Genomic DNA, 18723 nt, shown 5'->3' on the forward strand with positions numbered 1-18723 from the left:
TCAGATTGCATTTCCTTAGGATTCTTCCAACGAATCTGTCTGGCACATGCTTTACCGACGATCAACTTCATATGATCATTTCATTTTAAATCACTCCTAATGCATACTCCCAGATAATTTATGGAATTAACTGCTTCCAGTTGCTGACCTGCTGTTTTGTAGCTAAATGATAAGGGATCTATCTTTCTATGTATTCGCAGCACATTACACTTGTCTACATTGAGATTCAATTGCCATTCCCTGCACCATCCGTCAATTCGCTGCAGATACTCCTGAATTTCAGTACAATTTTCCATTTTTACAACCTCTCAATACACCACAGCATCATCTGCAAAAAGCCTCAGTGAACTTCTGATGTCATCCACAAGCTCATTTATGTATATTGTGAATAGCAACGGTCCTACAACACTCCCCTGTGGCACACCTGAAATCACTCTTACTTCGGAAGACTTCTCTCCATTGAGAATGACATCCTGCGTTCTGTTATCTCGGAACTCTTCAATCCAATCACACAATTGGTCTGATAGTCCATATGCTCTTACTTTGTTCATTAAATGACTGTGGGGAACTGTATCGAATGCCTTGCGGAAGTCAAGAAACACGGCATCTACCTGTGAACCCGTGTCTATGGCCCTCTGAGTCTCGTGGACGAATAGCCCGAGCTGGGTTTCACACGACCGTCTTTTTCGAAACCCATGCTGATTCCTACAGAGTAGATTTCTAGTCTCCAAGAAAGTCATTATACTCGAACATAATATGTGTTCCAAAATTCTACAACTGACCGATGTTGGAGATATAGGTCCTGTTAGTTTCATCCTGTTGCTGAAGTTATACTTCATGTTACTTATGTTTGTTTGCAGGTGTAATGAGTGATGTCGTGGTCGTCATATTGTATGAGCCGGCCGGTGTGGCTGTGCAGTTCTAGGCGCTACAGTCTGGAACCGCGTGACCGCTACGGTCGCAGGTTCGAGTCCTGCCTCGGGCATGGATGTGTGTGATGTCCTTACGTTAGTTAGTTTTAAGTAGTTCTAAGTTCTAGGGGACTGATGACCTCAGATGTTAAGTCCCATAGTGCTTAGAGCCATTTGAACCATATTGTATGTGCTTGAAATAGTGTAAACCACGCTGATGGCATTACTGGTTGAAACAGGTGGATAGAGTTATGATTTTGTTATGCCAATCTACCATTTGTAATAGTTAGAGCAGCAGATCCTTTTTTATAGAATGATTTTGTTCTTCAGATATAGTTTGTGTGTGTTTTGACTAATGATGGGGTGAATGTCGGAGAGGAAAGCGGCTGGGATTTTGAGAGACACTATAGTCCTGTATGAAAGGCACAGGGCGGGAGCTGGGTGGCTATATACTAGCTACTTACAGATTACCAGATAGCTCACTGGCTGGAAAGTAATAATAATGAACATACTGGTCTCTGTCAGTGCTCATGTTACTGTTAAGGAATATTTACATGTAATTCTAACTAGAATAAGCAATCATTGTAGTCTTTTATGCTATAAGGTTTTTGTTAGATATGTCTTCAGAGCAGAAGTTGCCAGAAGCAGCAATTCCAGTTCAGATTTAAAAGTGTGTTAGTTTCCAGCAGCCAGTCACCTTTGATTTTATTCTTCATTTACTATTTACCATGACCGGTTTTGAGTTGACAAGCGATTTATTGTTAGATGGTACATATTTATTGCATATTTGCAGCATTGTTGTGGCTTGTGTAGCTGTGGCAATAGAACGAAATATGTACGCACTGAATGTAGAGAGAAGTTTGTATAGTTCACACCTGGCTACAGCTGTGCAGCTCCAGCAATGCTGCAAACATGCAATAAATATGTACCATCTGATGATAGTGATTCAAAACTGATCATAGTAAAGAAAGATTGAAAAATAATACAAAAGGGGGCTGATAATAGTAATTTATGGAGACCTTTAACCATCACAGTCACAGTGCCTATATAATGGATAGATCTTTAAAGTTTCAAAATTTTTTGGTACTTGTCAGATTATATTAGTGGGAAAATAATAGAAAGCTTTTGTGGTTATTGTTAAATGCATTCATGGGCCTTTGCCATATATTTAGTGATAAACGATTATTATGTTCCATTCTAAATTTTGATTGAATTAACTTCATGGCTGACAAACAACTATGGTGGCGCAGGATTGTTGGTTGTATACAACATTCCACATACTTAGAATGAGAAAGAGCTGCACATGCAGTTCAAATAGAACAAGACATACATTCAAATTATTTTCATTGTCGTCGTCAGCAGCAGTGGGAAGTACATCAGTGGGGGTGGTAGATGGGGCAACAGGTGGCTCTCCCCTCCCTGTGCATCCTACTGCACCTGAGAATGCTGTGTTGTGCTTAAAAAAATCAGTAATTGTAGTGGGCATATAGTTATCAAGAAAGAACTGCAGTTGGCTGACTCCTAGCCACTGCCACAATCAGAGTTATTTTAGTCAAGGTGTAGTGTGGTTGTGAGAAATCAGTTCAAGCAGAACTGTGATCTGCGCTATCAATACAAGACAGAAATATAACTTTTGTGTAAACTTTTCATTCTTACCTAGGATTTAACAAAGTTATATACTATGGTGTGGAGATATTTGAGAAACAAAACATTCCTCATGAGTGACCTCTTCCACTGATTATTTTAGTGCAAGGATTTGATTCCTCCTTTAGATGGATGGCAAGTAGTGTGTTGTAAACTGTCCTGTGTAATTACATATTTAGGTTACTATTTTCTTTGAATAATACTTGACTAATGAAGTAAATATTAGGTTTCTGAGGCAGCATGCAGCTACCTAATATAACTGAAGTATCAGCAGCTTTCTTTCTAATTCACTAGAACACACTTAACTGGCATAAAGAGAACTAATATTAAACAGTATTGTGATAATTTCTTGTTAATATAGTGTAGGGCTTAAGCAATGTTTAGTTGTCTTTTGTTAATGTGTATCTTTACTTGTTTCGTAGCACTGTAGGTTCACTTTCTTGGTGGGATGTACAGAACATGGTGAATGAGTAGACGAAATCACTATTCTCTTGAAATTGTGATGTCAAGCTACATTAGTGAATGTATATATTGTGAAGTTGCTGTTAGCATGTGTGACATTCTCTTGCTTTATTTCTTCCTTGATAGTCCTCTGTGTCAACATGCTGCATTGTTATAGTGGCTGAAAAATAGGAAGTGGAAGCTCAACACTGTCTACTGTAAATGATTTAGCAGACAGTTGCGCAATTGTGATTCTCAGCTCTTTACTTTCAGTGTTCACAACCCCACAATATTACACAATTATATAGCCAGTTCACTACTGGTAAATGTCGAAAAGCCTCATTAATACGTTGCAGGCAACATCAGCATACAGGTACAATAGCTTGCCACTGAATATCTATGAGCAGTAAAAACCTAACCACGCAGTTCTTGCAGAATAATACGGTATGTGTGACACTATTTCCCAAATAAATTGAACAGATTGTCATTAATTGTTCTAACACACTGCTTATTTGTTTTATACTTATTCCACTGTTAAGTTGATGCCTTGTTATTAATTTAACCAATGCATAACTCCTGTCTGAAAATCGGCCATGGACTGACTGTCTCGGGACCAAAAATCAGTCCTTAGTATAGCCTCATAATAATAGGCACTGAAACTATACATTGTTTGATGTTTAAGTTACAGAAATTACAATTAAAACATAACTCATTCAATGAACTGAATACATCGAAAAATTCCTTCTTTTTAATAGTTCCATCTACCACAAAGATTAGGATGAAACATTTGTATAAATAATAAAATTAACAGATATACTTACATAAACAATACTTTTGACAAACGTGGTAATTATTTTGGAATTAAGGGCTGGGCTTTGTTATTATGTTTTCAAATAGAGCGAAATAAATAGTTTAAGAATCTTAGTAGTTTTTCTTCCAAATGTTTATATTTACTACAGAATTTATATTTGTTTATTAGTCAACAATAGAATCTAAGTTGTGAAATATTTACTGATTTCACCCTATAACAAAAATATTAACTATGAATGGTCAAAATAAATTAGGAAATTAATTACATGTACAAAATTAGACCTGGTGCTATATTCCTTAAGACGGAGGACCACCCTTTCTCTTGTATGGAAATGAAGATAATATTCATGCATGTTAATGGTAATTAGACTGAAATGAAAATAAAATGAATTTAAGGAGGCAGATCGCAAAACGAGAGGAAGTGAAGAGATACCAGCTTGCTTTGTCACAAATGCTTAATACCTTGAAGATGCCCCCTGCAGGTCCGGGGTTACACTCAGCCCAAGGTATTCCTGCCTGTCATAAGAGGCGACTAAAAGGAGCCTCTGATGGCTTGGCCAATTTGTGATGGCCCCCTGTAGGGTTTCACCTCTATTTTTCAAAATTTTTCATGAAGGGCGAACCAACTTGGGTAGAGAGCCTTATGTGGTGCATCATATCCATCGTGCATTGAGATCTTTATCCCACTTTCTCGTCGTTGCATTGCAGCGCCGCCCATTCTCCATCTCTTGGATGAGGACACCTTCCTGGGTGTGTTTTCCACCATGCACTATGCAGTTTCACTTTCTGTGCCGACAATCGCCATGGACTTTTTTGCACCTCATATCCAGCACAGGAGCCAGTCCATTGTGATGAGGCCGCCATGTTCCCTGTTGGTTGTAGCCCCCTGACATCACAGGGCTCGCTCTGCTGGTGCCTGCGCCGTTAACTCACTACGTATGCCAAGGAGTAGATGCCCGTCACCCTCGGGCATCAGGACTCCTGGCAATGGTCATCCTGCCAAGTGGCCTTTGCTGAAGCTGTGTTGCGTCCATGGGGAGGGCCCCTGGTCAAGTGGGTGGCATCAGAGTGGGTGACATGCCATGAAGCGTAGTACGTCATCCCTTGCTTGTGGTCCGCCTCCAGCAGTCTCTAAGTGGGCAAAGTATAACTTAAATGCTAAGAAATATGACCCCAAGTCATTCCCCTCCCTGGCCATACCATGGGAGGAACACCAGGCTAAGGATGGCAGTGAAACTTATTCGCCCTGATACCTCGTATGTATGAGAGTTGATGGGGAATCTTTAATGTCCATGAAGCCTCAGTTTTTTGTGGAGCAATTTGAGGACAAGTTTGGGGAGGTGGAGGGCTTGTCCAAAATCTGCTCTGGGTCAGTTTTGATAAAAACAGCATCATCTGCCCAGTCACAGGCATTACTCGCTTATGGCAAGTTGGGAGATGTTTGTTACCATCACGCCTTATAAGAGCTTAAATATGGTCCAGGGGATTATATTCCACAGGGACCTTCTTTTGCAGTATGACGATGAGCTGCACACCAATTTAGAGTGGTGAGGTGTTCATTTTGTCAGGCGCATCCATCGAGGTCCGAGGGATAACCAGATTGCCACCGGTGCCTTCATCTTGGCCTTCGAGGGTGAAATTGCCCGAGAAGGTCAAGGTGATGGTCCACCGCTGTGACATCAAGGCATATGTCCCTCTCCCAATGGGGTGCTTTAAGTGCTGGAAGTTTGGCCATATATCTTCTCGCTGTACTTGAAGCGTCACATGTCGATATTTTGGACGTCCATCGCATCCTGGTACTCCATGTGCCCCGCCTCTTATCTGTGTCAACTGCGGAGAGCTTCATTCACCTTGCTTCTGAGACTGCAGGATTTTACAGGAAGAGAGGAAAATCATGGAATATAATACCCTGGATTGACTGACTTTCACTGAGGCTAAGAGGAAATTTGAGCGCCTACATCCTATGGCTATGACCACCTCATACGCCGCTGCTATGAGAACAGTTGTCACCCCACCAGTTCCTCGAATTCCTGTTGCCTCTCAGAACCAGGAGATTACACCTGCTCCCTTGATGGCGGGGAGCCACTACCCTTCCTGTTGCTCCCATATCACCAACTTCAGCAGCAACACTCCTCCAACCATTGAGGATTTCAGTTCCCACTTCTGAGCCAGAGAAGCGTAAGGCTTCTTCAGCTCCTCTCGATAGGAAGGGTCACTCCCTTTCCGGGTTTCTGCTAGTGGGAAAGATGACACCTGCCAGCAGCAGAAGAGCCCAAAAGCAGCTGGTCATAGGGCTTCACGCTCATCCTCAGTCCAGGAGACTGATTCAGTGAAGTCCTCCCAGCCAGGGAAACCCAAGGAACAATATGAGAAATCGAAAAAGATGACCCCTAAGAACAAGGAACTTGCAATGCCACCGACACCACCACTACCTACAAGCTCTATGTCTGAGGATGGGGTGGAGATTTTGGCATCTGTTGAGGACCTGGATCTCGCTGGACCCTCAGACACAATGGATATAGGCTGCTCAGTCAAAAAGTCGGTGGGAGCAGGTAACCCTGAGGTGTATGCTGCCTCATTGGATGTTCCATGCCTTCCCAGCCTCACGATGATGTCATCCTCCAGTGGAATTGCGGCAGTTTTTTCCACCGCCTGGCTGAGTTACGGCAACTGTTAAGCTTGATGCGTGCTTTCTGCATTGCCCTCCAGGGAACCTGGTTCCCGCCAATGATGACCCCTGCCCTCTGTGGCTATAAGGGATATTACAGGAACTGTAGTGACTGTAATCAAGTGTCAGGTGGAGTTTGCATTTATGTCCTAATCCCAGTCTGTAGTGAAACTCTGCTGCTTCAAACACCTCTTGAAGCTGTGGCTGCGCAGGAAATAACTGTCTGCAATGTATATCTTCCTCCAGATGGTGCAGTACCCCTGAATGTAATAGCTGCGCTGATCGATCATCTCCCTACACCTTTCCTACTTTTGGTAGATTTTAATGCCCGTAACCCCTTATGTGGTGACACTGTGCTTGCTGGCTGAGGCAAAGATGTTGAAACTGTACTGTCTCAGTTCGACTTCTACCTCTTAAATACTGGGGCCGCCACACATTTCAGTGTGGCTCGAGGTAGTTACTCAGCCATTGATTTATCAACTTGCAGCCCAGGACTTCTCACATCTATCCACTGGAGAGCACATGACGACCTGTGTGTTAGTGATCACTTCCCCATCTTCCTGTCAGTGCCCTGGTGTCAGGCCCACAGATGCCTGCCCAGATGGGCACACTGGGAAACTTTCACATCTGTCACCGTTGATTCTCCCCCACATGGTAACATCAATGTGATGGTTGAGCATGGTAACATTGATGTGATGGATGAGCAGGTGACTATAACAATCGTTTCTGTGGCAGAAAACGCAATCCCTAGCTCTTTAGGGTGCCCCGGCAAAAGACAGTCTCTTTGTGGTCGCAGGAAGTCGCTAAGGCAATTTCAGTGTGTCCATGAGCTCTACAGCGACATAAGCGACATCCTTCCCTGGAGCATCTGATAGCCTTTAAGCGGCTCCGTGCCTGTGTATGCCAGTTTATAAAACAACGGAAACAGTTGTGCTGGGAGAGGTATGTGTCGACCATTGGGTGCCATACATCACCTTCCCAAGTCTGGACGAAGATCAGACGTCTTGTTGGGTGCCAGACCCCAATAGGTGTCCTCTTCATTACCATCAGTGGCGTCTTATGTACTAACGCAAGTGCGATTGCCGAGCACTTTGCTCAAGCCTCTGCGTCGGAGAACTACCCCCCAGCCTTTCACACCCTCAAACAATGGATTTAAAGGAAAGTCATCTCGTTCACTACACGCCACAGTGAACCCTATAATGCCCCGTTTACGGAGTGGGAACTCCTCAGCGCACTTACACATAGCACTGACACAGCTCCTTGGCCAGATTGGATCCACAATCAGATGATTAAACATTTCTCATCTGACTACAAGTGCCATCTCCTAATCATCTTCAACCGGATCTGGTGTGATGGTTTCTTTCCATCACAATGGCGGGAGAGCACCGTCATTCCAGTGCTCAAATCCGGCAAAAACCTGCTTGATGTGGAAAGCTATCAGCCTCACCAACAGTCTTTGTAAGCTGCTGGAATGTATGGTGTGTCAGCGGTTGAATTGGGTCCACGAGTCATGTGGCCTACTGGCTCCATGTCAGGGCAGCTTCCGCCAGGGGTACTCTACCACTGATAATCTAGTTTCCTTCAAGTCTGCCATCCGAACAGCCTTTTCCAGACACCAACACCTTGTTACCGTCTTCTTTGATGTACACAAACCATATGACACCACCTGGCGACATCATATCCTTGCCACATTATACAGGTGGGGGCTCCGACGCCTGCTATATTTTACAGAATTTCCTGTCGCTCCGTACTTTTAGTGTCAAAGTTGGTGCTTCCCATAGTTCCCCCATATCCAGGAGAATGGGGTCATGCAGGGCTCTGTATTGAGTGTATCACTATTTTTAGTGGCCATTAATGGTGTATCAGCAGCTGTAGGGCTGTCCGTCTCACCCTTCCTGTATGCAGATGACTTCTGCATTTCGTTCTGTTCTGCCAGTACTGGTGTTGACAAGTGGCGCCTACAGGGCGCCATCCACAAGGAGCAGTCATGGGCTTTCGCCCACAGCTTCCGGTTTTTGGCCACTAAGTCGTGTGTCATGCACTTCTGTCAGCATCGTACCATTCATCTGGAACCAGAACTTTACCTTCATGATGATCCACTCACTGTAGTGGAGACATATCGATTCTTACGACTGGTTTTCAATGCCCAATTGACTTGGCTACCTCACCTTCATCAGCTTAAGCAGAAGTGTTGGCAGCACCTCAATGCCCTCTGCTGCCTGAGCAACACCAACTGGGGTGCAGATCGCTCTGGTCTGCTGCAGCTCTACAAAGCCCTTGTTCAATCCTGCCTTGATTATGGGAGTGTGATTTATGGTTTGGCAGTGCCCTCAGTGTTGCGTGTACTCGACCCAGTGCACCACTGTGGTGTTCACCTAGCGAAGGCAGCTTTTATGACAAGTCCGGTGACCAGTGTCCTGGTGGAGGCCGGAGTCCTTCCATTGCAGATCTGACATGCACAACTGCTCATCAGTTACGTTGCACACATTCGTAGTTCTCCTGAGTATCTGAATTACTGTCTCCTATTTCCACCTGCGGCAGTCCATCTCCTGCATCGGCGGCCCAGGTCAGGGCTAACGAGGGTGGTTCGCGTGAGATCCTTTCTGTGTGAACTGGAGTCCTTCCCCTTACCATCTCCCATCCAGGTCTGTCTGCATACACCTCCATGATGTATCTGTCTGCATACACCTCCTTTTGTACACCTAGACTGCAGATTCGTCTGGACGTTTAGCATGACCCTAAGGACTCAGTTACTCCTGCTGCTCTCTGCTGTCACTTGCTCTCGATACTTGACCTGTTCCAGGGCTCTGAAGTGGTTTACACCAACGGCTCAATGGCTGATGGTCATGTTGGCTTCGCCTGCATCCACAGAGGCCATTTTGAATAGCATTCCTTGCCTGATGGCTGCAGTGTATTCCTGGAGAGCTGGTGGCCATCTCTCATGCACTTCAGTATATCCATTCATGCTCCGGGGAATCACTTCTTGTGTGTAGTGACTCCTTGAGCAGCCTACAAGCTATCGACCAGTGCTACCCTCGCCATCCTTTGGTAGCGTCCATCCAGGAGTCCATCTATGCCTTGGACTGGTCCCATTGTTCAGTGGTGTTTGTGTGAACCCCAGGACATGTTGGCATCCCACACAATGAACTTTTTGACAGGCTAGCCAAACAAGCTATGCAGAAACCACTTCTGGAGATGGGCATCTCTTAACCTGACCTGTCGTTCTGACTTATGCTGTAGGGTTTTTCGGCTTTGGGGGATGGAATGGCATAACAGTACACACAACAAACTGTGTTTCATTAAGGAGACTACAAATGTGTTGAAGTCTTCCATGCGGGCCTATCGAGGGAATCAGTTTTCCTCTGCCGGCTCCGCATTGGCCACACTTGGGTGAAGACCGGCCCGAGTGTCGGTTCGGCGCCAGTTGACAGTGGTCCATATTCTGTTGCACTGTTCCACTTTGACTGCCCAGCAATGAAATCTACATCTACATTTATACTCCATAAGCCACTCAATGGTGTGTAGCGGAGGGCACTTTACGTGCCACTGTCATTACCTCCCTTTCCTGTTCCAGTAGCCTATGGCTCGCGGGAAGAATGACTGTCAGAAAGCCTCCGTGCACACTCGAATCTCTCTGATTTTACATTCGTGATCTCCTTGGGAGGTATAAGTAGGGGGAAGCAATACATTCGATACCTCATCCAGAAACGCACCCTCTCGAAACCTGGACAGCAAGCTACACCATGATGCAGATCCCCTCTCTTGCAGAGTCTGCCACTTGAGTTTGCTAAACATCTCCATAACACTATCACGCTTACCAAATAAACCTGTGACGAAACGCGCCACTCTTCTTTGTATCTTCTCTATCTCCTCTGTCAACTTAATCCTGTACGGATCCCACACTGATGAGCAATACACAAGTATAGCTCGAACAAGTGTTTTGTAAGCCACATCCTTTGTTGACGGACTACATTTTTTAAGGACTCTCCCAATGAATCTCAACCTGGCACCCACCTTACCAACAATTAATTTTATATGATCATTCCACTTCAAATCGTTCCATATGCATACTCCCCAAATATTTTACAGAAGTAACTGCGACCAGTGTTTGTTCTGCTATCATATAATCATACAATAAAGGATCCTTCTTTCTGTGTATTCGCAATACATTACATTTGTCTACGTTAATGGTCAGTTGCCACTCCCTGCACCAAGTGCCTATCAGCTGCAGATCTTCCTGCATTTTGCTGCAATTTTCTAATGCTGCAACTTCTCTGTATACTACAGTATCATCCACGAAAAGCCACATGGAACTTCTGACACTATCTACTAGATCATATTATCTTGGGTTACTGGAATCGTTGCCACTAATTTTATCTGACAATGTCTCATCGGCTGATTTAGTTTTACGTTTTATTCGTGAGGATTAGTTATATTATTTGATCTAAGTTTTAGCACATGTCCTTTGTCCCTCTGTATCCTCCACCGTAGTGCTTCTAGGGTGGAGGTTTTAATGTGTTGCAGAATTGCCGACTTCTCCTTTTTTATTCTCATGGTCAGCCAGCCATGGTAATCTGCTTTGTTGTTTTAATACCTTCATCCCATGTTTTTCATTCCTGTGGTTTTCTTGTCCCCTTTTGTCCATTTACATGTTTGTTGCCCTTCATCGTTCTTGTGATTTTTCTTTTCATTCTGTTTTGAGTTGTCAGTCTTGTTCATTTTCTCACATTTGTGCCATTGTTTTATTCGGAACAAGGCTCTGATGACCTCGTAGTTTGGTCCCTTTCCCCCTCTCTCAATCAAACCAAGCAACTGTTGAAGATGCACCTACAAAATGACTGTTGGTAAACACTATAAACACTTAAATCACTGTCTGCAGCTGCCCATTTACAAAGTGACTGCAACATGTCATCAGATTAGCTGATTATATGCTTCAACATTTCACAACTAAATATTTGCTCAAATGCAGGAGTTTTTACTCCTCAGTGCTTCATTTGAGATTGATTTGTACCTCATTGGTGATTGAGTGGTGTACTCTACATACAAAATTCATGTTACTAATCAGTACATGCTTAACCCTTTTGTATTTTGACATGTAGTGATGTTATTCTACTTATGTTTGTTTTTTCCATTACTGCCAGATTCTATCAACAGATATGCAATAATTCATTCAATATACCTTTGATTTATTTTCAGAAACACATCGCAAATCCAGTACCACAAGAGAACAACTACAGGATTGCACGACCAGAATTTCTCTGCCACCAAACTATATTTTATGGGATGCTTACAAGAGATAGGCCATGGTCAGTACCCAAAATCATTATTTTATATTTTACCATCTGTGCCAAATTAATTTGTCTGGTAATATAGTAATGTTATGGTGCTGTCAATGATAGTCTCATAGATACACTTTAAGAAAATGGAATTGTGTACATTCCAATGTGAAAACCCACTGTCATAAAATGTTTATTGAAGTGGATGACACTTGTATTCCATGTGCTGGAGTTACTGTTGTAAGGAATGTGATTTTTTAGTATGACATGTTAAAAACAACTGCAGTAAAATAAATTTGTTTATTGCAAAAGGTGTTATGTCTCGTACATATATTATATTGTCCAATTTTATATGTGAGTTGTCCACAATCCCTGCTCCCATCCCCACACAGAGAAATTAATTACAGAATCATTGCATAATGTTACATGTGTGTCTCTTGGAAGGGAGGGGGAAGAATACACACTTTTGAGAAGATTTTACTGGTCCGTCCAAGGATAATTTTGTTTGATTGAGTTGCTTACGTTTCCTCAAAAGTAAAGCTGTGAGAAAGGATGAAATTAAAGTATTTTATGATCTGTTCTGCATGGAATGTAGAATGTTTTGTTATAATACATTCAGTTGTTCAAAATTTATTGTCTTACTGCAAACTGTTAGACATCAGCTGTATTAGGTATAGATGTAACACATATTAGTGACATGTGAAAAATTCTGCTGGACTGCAACTTGCACCTGTATTTCTCTCTTATTGCGAGGAAATATTCCATGAAGTTTAGGGTTTGCAGTCAGATGTTACTGAACCAGTCTTTTGACTGCATAACTTCCAGCAATCCAAATGTAAATGGGATGAAGAAATACTGAGTATTCATCTGTCCTAGAAATCTCATCAAAAATTCACTGTGGATGTGTTTAAAATAAGGTATAATGAGCCAACCAATGTTACACATCTTCTTATTTGTCTTGTGTTCAGTTCTTTTTCTTTGGTTCTTTCCACGCATCACCTCTACTCTGCTTGTAACTTCAGATTGATCAGTCTATGATAGTATATAATGGGCTATGAAAATGAACACTTATTTGCAAGAGTTTCTTCTAGATATGTTCAGTTTGATTTGACCTTTTGGATGTGACATGACCTTGAAGAAGGAAAAAAAAAAAAAGCAGAAGTAGCCACAGTTACGACCATGCTTGATTTGTAAAAAGGAGAGGTGCCAGTACTGTGACCTGCCAGGTAGTGTTTCTTTTAATCAAAGTTTTAAACCATTATTTTAATGCTTTTTTTTTTATCATAGGTATTGGTGCGGAATACCATCACAAATCAAGCACTGGTTATAACAACAAAAGCAGTTGTTTAGAATAGTGACACCAGTAACTGTATGTGGCTTGCTTTGTCATCTCACAGCAATAAAAAAGGAATATCAATGTTTCACAATATTGTGAAAAGGATAGTTGCAACTCACCATGTACTGGAGATACTGATTCACAGAGGGGTTCAACAAAAAGACTGTCAAACAAAGCTTTTGGCCAAATAGCCCCTCATCAGAATCAAACGTGGCTGCAGTCTTTGGTTGCCAAGGCAAAATTTGAGCATCGTGCAGTGCTGCTCACAGGCTGGCCTTGGCAGCCAGAGACAGTGGTCAGGTGTGTCTTGGACTGAAAGCTTTGTTTGACATTCTTCTTGTTGTACCTATATGTGACTCAGCATCTCCAGTATGGATTTATATAATGTCCAGTTTTATGTGTATTTTGTCAGTTATGTCCTTACTCCCCACTGCCACCCAAACCAAAGAAACCGGTAAAAGAAATTGGTCTCATGAATTTCTGTGTGTTTGGGGTTGGGGGGGGGGGGGGTTGGGGGGGGCGGGGTAGACAGAAGGGAAGGTTTGCACTACTCACATGGAAAAATCTATCTTGGCATGTGTTAAAATTATTTAATTGGATAGATAAAAAAATCTACTCGCCAAGCAGCGGGAGAACACACACATAAGACTGTTGTGATTGGCAAGGCTTTGGAGCCAGTGGCTGCTTCTGCAGGCAGAAGGGCCGAAGGAGAAGGAAGCAGAGTGAAGGAAAAAGACTGGAGAGGTCTAGAAAAACGGGTAGATTTTGGGCAAGTCACCAAGAACTGTTGCTCAGGGGAGACTTACCATATGGAATGAGAAGGAAAGATTGATTGTTGTGGACTGCATACAGCTTTGGCATCCAAGGCACATGTATTTGTTCGGTTGCAGACTCCATTACGGCAATACACCACCATACTCACCTCAGCCATAACTGCACGTAATTACCTCACCAGCCTATTTAAAAAGGTTTCCCAGGCCATCGCATCCAGTCTTGGTACTGCTGATCCCTCCACAAAACACCTTCAGAGCACACTATTGGTGACTCAGTATTATCCTGCTCTGGAATACATTAATCAGCTACTTTGACTGGGCCAAGACTTCTTAAAATGATGACCTGTCTGACATTTTGCCCACCACACCTAGAATAGCTTTCCAACACCCCCTTACCCAAATCTCTGCAACATTCTTGTCAGACCCTTTGCTCCACCTGCAGCCATCTTGCTACTGTATGGCTCCTACCCCTGTGACCATCCCCACTGCAAGACTTGCCCTATCCACCCTCCTACCACCACCTATAACAGCCCTGTAACTGGCAAAAAAAAAAAAAAAAAAAAAAAAAAAAAAAAAAAAAAAAAAAAAAAAAAGGGAGAGCCACCTGTGAAACGACACACACCATATACTAGCTGTTATGTAAACACTGTTCAACCTTCTACATTGGCATGACTCCCACCAAATTATCAATTACAATGAATAGTCATACGCACAGGGTATGTACTGGCAACTCACAATATCCTGTTGCAGACCATGCTCTACAACATTACATTCATGACCTTGATGCCTGTTTCACCATGTGCGCCATGTGGATTCTTCCCACTGGACACCAGTTCCTCAGAACTCCGCATTTGGAAACTAGCACTACAACATGTCCTTGGTTCTTGCCCCCCACCTGACCTTAATTTACATTAATATCGTCCTTCTCAGCTTTTCTTCACTGTAACTACTCTTTGCTTCACTCCATTTTAGTTTTCTACATCTTTTGTTGTCTTTCACATCTATTTTTCACCCCCCCCCCCCCCCCCCACCTCTGTTACGTACAAAGCACTTAGCTTCTCATGCTTATTAACTCATGCATGATGTTTTAATAGTAATCTCTGTCTTGCATATTACCCTGTCTTCTGCCTTTGAGCTCTCAGGTTTCCAAATCTCGTCCAATTCAGTTATCAACAGTCTGTCTTTCCTTCTCATCCTGTACAGTAAGTCTCCTGTGACACATGGTTCTGGGTGACTTTCCCAAAATCTACCCCTTTTCCTAGACCTCTCCAGTCCTTTTGCTTCACACTTCTTCGTTCCTCTTTAACCCTTCTGCCTGGAGGAGGAGCCACTGACTTTGAGAACTTGCCACTCACAACAGTTTTGTGTGTGTGTTCTGCCAGCACTTGGTGAGTAGATATTTTATCTATCTAATTAAATAATTTTATCACTAATTTATTGTTTTCATTGTTATATTAGTATGTGTTAATTAAGAAACCCCACCTAATCATGAATCTGCCACTATAGATTTACCATTGAGTCAACATACCAGAATTAGAAAATAATTTAAAAGTCATGAATGAAATCAAAATATTTTGTGATTGGCTCTTCATGGGATCTGAACCGTGTTACATTCATCTTTTTTTGTAGTGTGTTTGGCTACACTGATACAAAACTTGAGGAAGAGTACATGAGATGAAAGCTCCATGTATAATGGGCAATCAAATGAAAACAAGACTGATGAGAAAAAAGTAAGTAAACTGTTTATTATTTCAAAAGTAATCACCATAGCTGTGAATACATTTATGCCACTACGAGACAAGATAGTCAATTCCTTCATGGAAAAATGTTTTGCAGTTGTCTACAGAACCATGACTGTACCTGTGTGTGCACCTCTTGGTGTGAAGCAAACGGATGGCCAAGAAAGTCTTTCTTCAGGGCTCCCAAAATATGGAAATCACATGAGACTGGGATTGTATGGAGGTTGTGTGAAAGCTTCCCAGACAAAACTCTGCAGCATAGTTGAAGCAACCTGCCAATAAAATGCCTGCTAAGGTTGTATAGTGTGTGCTGCAGATGTTTTGCTGGGAAAACCCTTACATTTTCTCTGTAAAGTCCCAATCTCTCCCCATATGATTTCCATATTTTTAGAGCCCCGAAGAAAGATATTCATGGCTGTCCTTTGCTTCAGATAAAGACGTGCATGCCTTGGTACAATTATGTTTCCAGATGCAACTGCCAACAGTTTTCCATAAATACATTGACCACCTTGCCTTACAGTGGAATACATGTAACAACTATGGCAATTACTTCTGTATTAATGGATAGTTTACTTACTTTTTTCCCATATTTTTCATATTAATTTGACTGTCCTTGCGTGCCACTATCTCTAAGTTTGCTTTTGTAGATCTGTGTACTATGTAAGCAAGTGCTCTGTTATTATTTTACAGCATTTTATTATTATTTTAAATACTGTGTTAACCTCAAAAACTTGCATCTGTATGCTAGGTTAAAGATTCCCAAATTTGGTGGTTTTCATAATCCAGCTAGCTTATCTGCAGTACTAAAGCAATCAAGAGTAACTTCATAAACACTGATTTACATGCAACATTTTGGATTTGAGAACTGTAGACTCACTTTTTTGAGGTGGGGGCAGTAGAAGACATGTTTCACTGTACAGCTGAGCAACTTGAAACTTAGCAAGTGTGGATAACGCAATTTGCTATAACTCTACTCCTCACATAACTTTCTTACTTCCTCTTTGTATTATGCTGGTAGTAGATGTATCACATTTACATAAAGCACCCAAATTCGTATTTGAGTGGCATGTCAGTAAAATTCATTTTTCATCGGTTGGAGTTCTGCTAATGCCAATGATATAGTTAATTTCTCACTGTACATGTTCCTTTAAGAGAAATCTTTATTCAAGAGCCATATATGCAGAAACACATCGTGAGGTAACAATTGTTTATTTCCAGAATGACATAAATTATTTGAAAGTCCTCATTTAACTCTTTCAGTGACCATTTTATTATGTGTGAAAATTCATTAACTAAAAAGTTATTCGTAATTAAAGTTTCCACCACCAGAAAATATTATTATTTGGACCATTAAGTATGTTTATGACATTATAACTGTAGTTATAAATTTCTTGCTCTAATTTTTCTGAACTGGAAAATAATTTTATCAGAGTAATTTGGCAATTAAGAAAACTACCATCCTGTGAAATTTCCAAGAAGCTCGGTAAATTCCCACAGCAGTGCATCTGGTATTAATAAAATATTCCACCCAACTTTATTTACTTCCCAATCATCTATCACATAGATAAACCAAATTATTACTTGGCTTCCCATAATGTCATTGCCACTAATTTTGACATTGTCCTCTTTATATAGCAGTAGGAATTTTGCTCCCAGTAATTGTTACAGTAACTTCTCCTTGGCAGAGTCTTGATTAGCTATTTTCATCTTAATATCTCACTGTAAAAATTCATAGCATGCACTCATCCATTCCACATTTCAATGTCAAAGTCACTAATATGAGCAGATCTTACTGTTACACTCACTCAGTGTGATTATTTCATGCACTTGTTTGGAAAATCTGGCTGTAGATGTCCATGTAACATCTCTGCATTAAAGTGTTAGTAAAGCTTCAGTGACGGAGTTCTATCAAATGCTATTTTGTGAAGATCAATTTTTTGTAGACTTGAATGATGACTTCATGATGGAAAGAACCTGCTGCTGTTTAGAGTTAATCAAGCGTAGTAGCTGACTTGGTTTACTTGAACTATAAAAATAGTTGGTAGCAGAAGTAAATATTCATCATTATATGTTTTGGTGCTAAGAAATTTGAAGTAATCTCAAGTTTAAATCAATGGTGTCATGCCCATCACTTAAATATTAGGTTAAATCTCCAACCAATTTCAGAGAATGAGACTTCAAAATTACCAAAGAATACCAGCAATATAACCAGGTCAGTAATGTTACATAGTGTGTTTAGCTTTTCACTGGCCAACTGTAGAATCCCTAATGATGAAGAGAAGCTTCGTAATAAGGCATTAAACATAAAATGTGGCTACCCATGTGACTAAATATGAGAGGAGTGCACATTAAAGAAAGCATTTTGTAAGAAACTTAATTTCCAACTGGAAAAACAGGTTGTCCAAAACTGCAATACTAAATACTACATGGTACAGTGTGCTCATTGATACTTGAAGTGTTTGTTTCTATTTCATGCAGTGAACAAATCATATGAGGAATGAGTCAGTTTTGTAAAGATTTCTATTCTTCATGTAGAAGGTACGCCTGTAAGAGTTGCTGTTAATTCAATTACAAGTGAAATGATAATTAAATGGACACCCTAGCTGCAAACAGGCGTTGATGTACTTCATTGGGGACATGTTGAAAATGTGTGCCCCGACCGGGACTCGAACCCGGGATCTCCTGCTTACATGGCAGACGCTCTATCCATCTGAGCCACCGTGGGCACAGAGGATAGCGCGTCTGCAGGGACTTATCCCTTGCACGCATTTTAGGACATAAGAATAAAACTAAAGCAGTATGGTCTTTCATTAAATCAGAATTAGGTACAACAGTTAACCACCAGGAAATTTCAAAAAACATACAAAACAATGTTACTATTTCAAACTCTTCTCAAATAGCTCAATGTTTTAATAAGTTTCTCATAAATGTAACAAAATTTGGTGTAAATGTGATTACTTATCAAAACAGTGTGAATTGCTTTGGCCTAAACAATAATAGTGACCACTTTGTGATATTTAGTAAAATCTCAGCTGAAGATGTAAAATTGCTATTTTATCATTAACAAACAAAAATGCTCCAGGATGGGATCAAATACCCACCAAAGTAATTAAATTTGTATTTGA

The 18723-nt window shown here is 41.5% G+C and overlaps 1 non-coding gene across 1 annotated transcript; it reads right to left on the minus strand.

The window, feature by feature from the left end:
• Positions 1 to 18249: 18249 nt before the first annotated feature.
• Trnat-ugu lies at positions 18250 to 18324 on the minus strand. Its single transcript has one exon. It is a non-coding gene; the product is annotated as a tRNA-Thr (tRNA).
• Positions 18325 to 18723: the final 399 nt, after the last annotated feature.

The sequence above is a fragment of the Schistocerca piceifrons genome, chromosome X, assembly GCF_021461385.2.
Source record: "Schistocerca piceifrons isolate TAMUIC-IGC-003096 chromosome X, iqSchPice1.1, whole genome shotgun sequence".
NCBI lineage: Eukaryota > Metazoa > Arthropoda > Insecta > Orthoptera > Acrididae > Schistocerca > Schistocerca piceifrons.